Here is a 7,830-nt window from a genome sequence, read left to right on the forward strand (position 1 = left end):
CTTCAGTGTGCCTTCTCTCTGGTAAGCCAGGCTCCACTCTTCACTTCCTTTTTCTTCTTCGAAGCCCCAAAGGCTGAACCTTTTTTTCTTTGCTTTCCTAAATCTGCTGCCATCTACATGGCCACCAACAATCCTTTCGGACAATAGAAGGGAATGCAACTGGTCCAGGGCTCCGCCCAGCTTTCCTGTCCCTCCCTCCCTCCCTCCCTCCCTCCCTCCTTCCCTCCCTCTTTTCCTTCTTTTTTCCCTCCCTCCTAGATTTTCCTGGATTAACTCTAGGGAAACAGACAGAGCTGTTGAAAAACAACAAGAGGAGCGAAATTATAGACACTCCAGGAATCTTCTGACTTCCTCATGGTCGTCATTTCTGAATGTGTGTTTCTTCACTTCCTGTCCGTAGGTTGTTATGAAAGCAGAGCTGAGTGGTACAGTGCAGAGCCTCTGGGACCAGACTCACGTGTCAGGATCTGGATTCCACCACCCACATGACCTTAAGCAAGTGGCTTAACCATTCTGTGCTTTAGGTTTCTCATCCATAAAATGGAGATAAGAGGAGTACTTACCTCATAGGGACGTGAGGGCTTAATGAGTTAATATATGTAATATATATAAACAAGTCGTAAATACCATGTAAGTACATTAGCTGTTATTACTTTTAAAATTCTGGAAATCCCACATCCCATTTGGTTTGGCGATGACTTTTGCCATATTTAAGTGCCACAGTTCTTATATCTCAGAGGTACCCCAAAATTTCTCTCATAGTAACAGAAAATAAGAATAGGTTACACCTTCACTGAACTTTTATCATATCTTAACTAGGTCTTTCTTGCAAAATAAGATAGCTTAAGAGAGCCACACCAATGGTAGTGGCAGGAAGTGGAAATGTTTTCTGGCTCAAATTCTACAACATAGGCAGCCACTATCCCTGCCAGTTATGGGGATTTAGGAGAGGTCTACAGACCAGAACCAAGAATGGGCACTAGATTCTCCAAGGAAAAGGAGGGTCTTACACTTTAAATACTCTTGTCATTTGGCCCTTCTTGGTGTTCTGAATAAGTATTTCTTCATCCTTGTGCCAGTCATTCTGTTTTGTGATATGGAGAATGAAAAAAATACAACTTCACATATGTGGGTCTTAGAATTAGTTTATTATCTAACAATTTGATCAATAGGGCACTCTCTTTTTTTAAAAAAATTATTTGTTTATTTATGGGAGAGAGAGAGTACAAGCAAGGGGAGCGGCAGGCAGAGGGAGAAGCAGGCTCCCCGCTGAGCAAGGAGCCCAATGTGGGATCCGATCCCAGGACCCCAGGATCATGACCTGATGCTTAACTGGCAGATGCTTAACTGGCAGATGCTTAACTGACTGAGCCACCTAGACATCCCAATAGGGCACTCTCAAAAGCATAATTGAAACACAGTGATACAGAGCTGCAATTTGGGTTTCTTGACTTGGCCAGAGTTAAGAAGAGTGTTCCTGCTTTCATTCAAGGTTACAAAGTCCTCCTTTTCTGATTAACATGTTTTTCTCATACACAGTTGGAGGTATAGCTTTTTATTTTTATTTTTATTTTTTATTTATTTATTTTAAAGATTTTATTTATTTATTTGACAGAGAGAGACACGAGAGAGGGAACACAAGCAGGGGGAGTGGGAGAGGGAGAAGCAGGCTTCCTGTGGAGCAGGGAGCCCAATGCGGGGCTCGATCCCAGGACCCTGGGATCATGACCTGAGCCAAAGGCAGACGCTTAATGACTGAGCCACCCAGGTGCCCCAGAGGTACAGCTTTTTAAAAAAATAAATAAATAAAGCTGCTCTAAACATGTGTGTTCAGGCTTCTGTGCAGACCTTTGGGTAAGTACCAAGGAGTGTGATTGCTGGATCATATGGTAAGAGTATGTTTAGTTTTGTAAGAAACTTCCATACTGTCTTCCAAAATGTTTGAATTGTTTTGTATTCCCTCCAGCAATGAAGGAGAGTTCCCGTGGCTCCACATCCTTGCCAGCTTTTGGTGGTGTCAGAGTTCTGGATTTTGGCCATTCTAAGAGGTGTGTAGTGGTCTCTTGTTGTTTCCATTTGCAATTCCCTGATGACATATGATGTGGAGCATCTTTCTGTGGGCTTATTTGCCACCTGTATATCTTCTTTCCTTTTTATTGAGGTATAATTGACATATAACATATGACATATAACATTATATTAGTTTCCGGCGTACAACATAATGATTCAATATATGTATACATTGTGAAATGATCACTACAATAAGTCGAGTGAACATCCATCACCATACGTAGATACAAAAAATTTTTTTTTGTGATGAGAACTTTTAAGATTAACTCTCTTAGCCACTTTCAGATATACAAGACGGTATTGTTAACTATAGTGACCTTCCTGTATATGACATCCCCATGACTTATTTATGACTATTAGTTTGTACCTTTTGGCTCCCTTCACCCATTTTGCCCAATTCCCCACCCCACCCCACCCCCTGCCTCTGGCAACCACATATCTGTTTTTCTATATCTGCGAGCTTGGTTTTGTTTGTTTTTAGATTCCACATATAAGTAAGATCATATGGTATTTGTCTTTCTCTGTCTGACTTATTTCATTTAGTACCATGTCCTCAAGGTCCATCCATGTGGACCTAGCTTTAATGATTTCCCAGGTGATTCTCCACCCTAAGCCCTCAATCATTTTTTAAAAATGTATTAAACTAATTTCTAAAAATGTATTAGAGGGTTGATATTTTCTAAAAGTATTCTAGGTTCAGTCAAATATATTGATGTGCTGTGATGGGTTAATTTTATGTGTCAACTTGACTGGGTTACAGGGTGCTCAGACATTTGTCAAACATTATTCTAAGCATGTCTGTAATAGTGTTTTTGGATGAGATTAACAGTTGAATTGGTAAACCCAGTAAGCAGATTGCCCTCCCCAGTGTGGGTGAGCCTCACCCAGTCAGTTGAAGACCTGAATAAAACAAGAGTCTGAGCCGCCCACAAGTAAAAGGGAACTCCTACTGACTGATGGCCTTGAGTAAGGACTCATCTTCTCCTGTCTTTACATTTAAACTGAAACATCGCTCTTCCTGGGTCTTGAGCCCACCAGCTTTCAGGCTGGAACTTAACATGACCAGCTTTCCCGGGTTTCTCGCTTTTCAATGCACACTGCACATCTTGGGATATGTCAGCCTCCATAGTTGCATGAAACAATCCCTTAGAAGAAATCTCCTTATGTATGTATATACACACCCTATTGGTTCTGCTTCTTTGAAGAACCCTAATACACCTGCATTTTGGAAATTGCCTCTTTGTTAACTACGATGGGGGAAAACGTAGCCAGGTAGGCCAGAAGCTGCTAGATCTAGCACTTAGTGGGAGAGGGACATGCCTGAGATGGGGCAGCAGTGTTGGCGTGGGCTGCCCCATCCCTGGGCACATGGTTAGAAGGGCAAGGTCATGTCTACCCAATTCCTCAGGGCCTGGCATGGTGCTTACACAAAAGCATTATTTGTGAAATGAATGAAACTTTCAGCAACCTTCTAGTGAATGCCCTCCTCCATTTGAAAGCTTTCTAATTAAATATTTAAATGTTAACTTGAAGCAAAATATTTTCATAGTCATCCTGCTTGTTAAGAGCTGAGTCGTCTTTGCCAAGAATGGATAAAACAATGCCCATTATGTATTTTTCTGAGTGGTATGTAAAAGGACTTTCATTTTCATGAATAGAAGTAAAAATAGATCCATCAAGGACCTGTACAGACTATTACTGCTGAGCTACCATATTGCTTCAAGACAAACATATATCATGTCCCTGGAAAGGGTGAAAACAGTCTCCTTCACTGATGGGGACAGGTATTTGATTGGGCTGGGGGTGGGAGGGTAGGGGAGTGCAGGGGAAGCAAACAAAGGAATTTAAGCAGGATAGTAATCTGACTTGGGGTGGTAAGGCATAAAGGGAAACTGGTTGGGGGTCAGGGAGCCCAGTTGTGATGACAGCAGTAGGGCTAGACAAGAATAGATGAGGCCATGGGCTAGTCTGGGTGGTAGGGACTGAGGCAGGACCAATGGGACTGGTGATCACTGGGATGTGGTCATGAAGGAGAGCAACAACAAGCTTGACTTCCCAGTTCCTCACTGGAGTAAATGGGCACTCTCTTCTCTGAGATAGGTAATTTAGGGAGAAGAACAGATATTAATCAGGACATGATGCCTGCCACTTTGGATGCATTCTATTTAAGGCACTTGGGACTTGTTCAATGGGCAGTTGCATTCTGTACAGGAGGCACAGGAGGTGGTCAGGGTTAAGAAATAGGATCGTGGGTTACTATCATAGAGGTTGTAATCGAAGCCAGAGAGGTTGAGTAGAACATGAGAAGGGTAGGGAAGGAAAAATGCAACACTGAGGGCCACCAACATTTAGGGAGACAGTGAGGAAGAGGAGGCCACAAAGGAGATGAGAAGGAAAAAAATCAGAGAAGTAGAAAGAACTGGGAGAGAATGGAGTCTCAGAAGCCAAGGGAGGGACAAAAGAAAGAAAGAAAGAAAAATTTTGCCCAGCTTCTCACTTCTACCTGCAGACATGAGGCCCTCGGCACCCGCTGAGTTCTCTCCAACCAGAAATGCTTCCCTGGGAGTCCTTGGCGGCATTACATCTGTGTTTCTCTCCCACAGGATTCTCCGGATAAGGGATTTCTCCCCTGGGCATGGTGGGCCTTCTCCAGCCACATGGCTGTGGCTCTGCAGTAGCTGGGGGTCAAAGGCACCGTTGCTCCCCACTCTACTATTCATGGTCCTGTTCTGCCATGGCCACCCTAGGCAGTCAAGGTGCCAAAACTTCAGGGGAATTTGTGACAGAGTGAGGGGGCATGGTTCCCTCCCCATTAAGTCACAGTTTTTCAGAGGCATGTTATTTGTTGGAGGGATCTCCAGGTTTGGGGCATCTACTGGTGGAAGATTTTAGAAACACTCACTATAGTATGCTGGAAACCCCTACTTCCTTCCAATGAGTATGTGTTGGTACCTTAGGAGTTTGTTATATACTTGGTTCCTTTCTCAGCTTGGGCTCTCCCCTGGGAGGTCCCTGCAAATATGACTTTGGTGGGAAGATCTGTCTAATTATCCCCACATGTCCATATCCACCTAGTAGTAGCCATGACTGGAGTTCCAGCTCAGCAGCTCCTTGGATCCCATGCAACCATTCTCTGTTGGGTCTGTGATGCCACTTTGTCAGCAGATTTGAACTTCACCAATGGACACTAGAGGCCATGCATGGAGCAAGATGAGCTCCTGTCTATATAAGGATATGGACTGGTATGGGTAAGTGGATGCCTCAGTAGTTAGAAGGTCAATCTTCACCTCTGCCAGATACTTTCACTGGAATCAGACTTCAGCAAGTCACAGAATCCAATGGGAAATTAAGAGTTCTAGACCAAAACAGCAGACAAATTCTTCTAAGAGGCTAGGCTGTGAAAGAAAGGAGAAAGATGGGATGGTAGGAAGCTATAGACAACAATGAAGTTGAACTTGGGGGCCTTTTTTTTTTTACGGTGGGAGAAGTTTGGATGGAAGGCAAATACCATAATTTATTTTTTGTCTTCAATTTATACTACCTTCTGTTTTTGTGGTCCAGTCGGTTCTCTTACATTATTTATTGAGTCTATAACCAAACATATGATGATTTTCTGTAACTTGTACAAATCCAACAGCGACAGCCCTGATCACTTGGGCCTCTTCGGTGTTTTGTCCTATTCTGTCCTGGGAGAGGGAGGGGCCGAGGTGCCATCAGGATAAGGTCGTTGGATGCATGGTGGCATTTGGAGCATGGTCCCTCACTACACAGACCCTCGGAGGAACGGGATCTTCAGCCCTGGGCACGTGGAGAGGAGAGCAGTGGAGGGCAGGGCTCTCGGGTGCTTCTTGTCACCTTGCTGTCACTAAGGAGATGGACGACACATGGCCTGGTTTCGGGGTCACAGAGCAGAGCCTTTACTGGCTGTCAAGACCAGCTCCCTGTTTTGCTTGTGTTCTGTTTTTACTTTTATATTTCATTTTATTATTTTACAAAGAAAATTTGGAGTGTAGTTGACACAGCATGTTACATTCATTTTAGGCGTGCAACCAGCTTCTTGCTCGCCTCCCCCCTTCCTGCCTTCTCCCTGCTCCCCCCAGCTGCAGGCTCCTATCTCTCAGCTGGGAGCTGGTCTTTCTGTCTCACTTTCTCCTGTGGGGACAGCGGTGATTTTTAAAGCTCTTTTTCTCCCCCACTTGGGGTACAATTTACCGAACATGAAATTCACCATATTAACCATTTTAAAGTGCCCAATTCAGTGGCTTTTAGAATATTCACAAAGTTGTGGGCCAGTCTCCACTATGTAAATTCCACATTTTTGCTTTGACCTTTCAAGCCCATGGGAAGGAGGGAACGGGTGAACCTCCTCAAAATTAACAAGACTTCCAGTGTCCAGAGGCATTCATGGTTTGGAGAGTGAATCCCCTTGTTTTGATTTTCTATTTACAACCTTTTTTTCCTCCTCGCAGGCCATGTAAAGCCAGACTGCTTTATTTAGTGTCTTTCATTTATTTATTCACTAATTCCATTTCATTTTGTTCAGCATATTTAGAATCTCTTCTAGGCCAGTTAATACTGATGAGCCAGAGGTGAATAAGGGAACAAGGTCCCTGTCCCCGAGGAGTTTGCTGCCTAGCGGGATGACACTGCAATCAAGTGGTCACTTTTGTGGTTCGTGCTGTGGAGTAAATGACAGGAAGACAACCAAGTCTGGAAGTCAGGTGTAGTTTCTCTGAGCTAATGGTGTTGAGGGTGAGGCCTGGTGCCGAGTAAGATCCACTGGGAAGAATGGTGTATCCAGGTGTGAGTGCAGCTGTGTGTGGACAGGGTGGAGGAAGCTGCATGGGGTAAAGACAGGGGCAGGAAAAAGAATGACAACTTTGGGGAACTAGCATCCAGTGAGGCTGAAGCACCAGGAGCTGTGGGAGAATGGAGCAAGATGGCACCAGGTGAGGGGGGGCAGTCTCACAGGACTTTATCTTGCAGATGAGAATCTATAGAAGAGGTTAACATGGTGATGACAGGATCCATCAACTATGTAGAGACTGGGTGGGAGGCCCTTACAGGTTGAGGAAGGGTGGCTGTTTGGGTTAGGATAACAGTCATGAAGATGGGGAGGAAGGAAGAGATTTAAGCAGAATTTGGGAGGTGGAATTGGCAGGAAAGGAGAGGAAGATCTTTATGATGACTTAAGCAACAGGGTGAATGGTGAGATAGGAAACTCTGGTGAGAAACAGTTTGGAAGGAAGGGTCACGGGTTCACTTTAGGACAGGTTGACTTTGAGGTACCTGGGAACGCATCCATGTGGAAAGTCCAAGGCAATTAGTTTGTGATGTCTGGCAGCTCGGAGGACATGCCATGGCCAGAGACAGAAAGGTAGAAGAGGCAGAAAGTAACCATAAAATCATCCTTCATGTCCGGCTATCAGAGTATCTGAAGCATTTGGTTGGATTATTTACCTGTCTTTCTTCCTACCTCAGTGATTCTCAATTTTGTTCTGCCCATTCCTGGACCACATGTGCATTGCTCTTCCCAGGAACATTTCTCATCGTGTACAGAGATTCTCCCCTTTCTATAGGCTCCTTGAGAGTGGGAAGGTGTTACTTATCTTTGCATCCTCAGGGTCCAGGACACATTTTAGAAATTCACTAGTTTTCTGATTGACAACTGACCAACAGATCACATGAATCAATGATTGCGTTGGAATCCATATAAAAGCACCAATGAGAGATAATGGTTGACATCAGTCTCTAATGTTG

Source organism: Mirounga angustirostris, unplaced genomic scaffold, assembly GCF_029215605.1.
Source record: "Mirounga angustirostris isolate CCGP_5_RB_7025 unplaced genomic scaffold, mMirAng1.0.hap1 SCAF_6, whole genome shotgun sequence".
In the NCBI taxonomy this organism is placed as follows: domain Eukaryota; kingdom Metazoa; phylum Chordata; class Mammalia; order Carnivora; family Phocidae; genus Mirounga; species Mirounga angustirostris.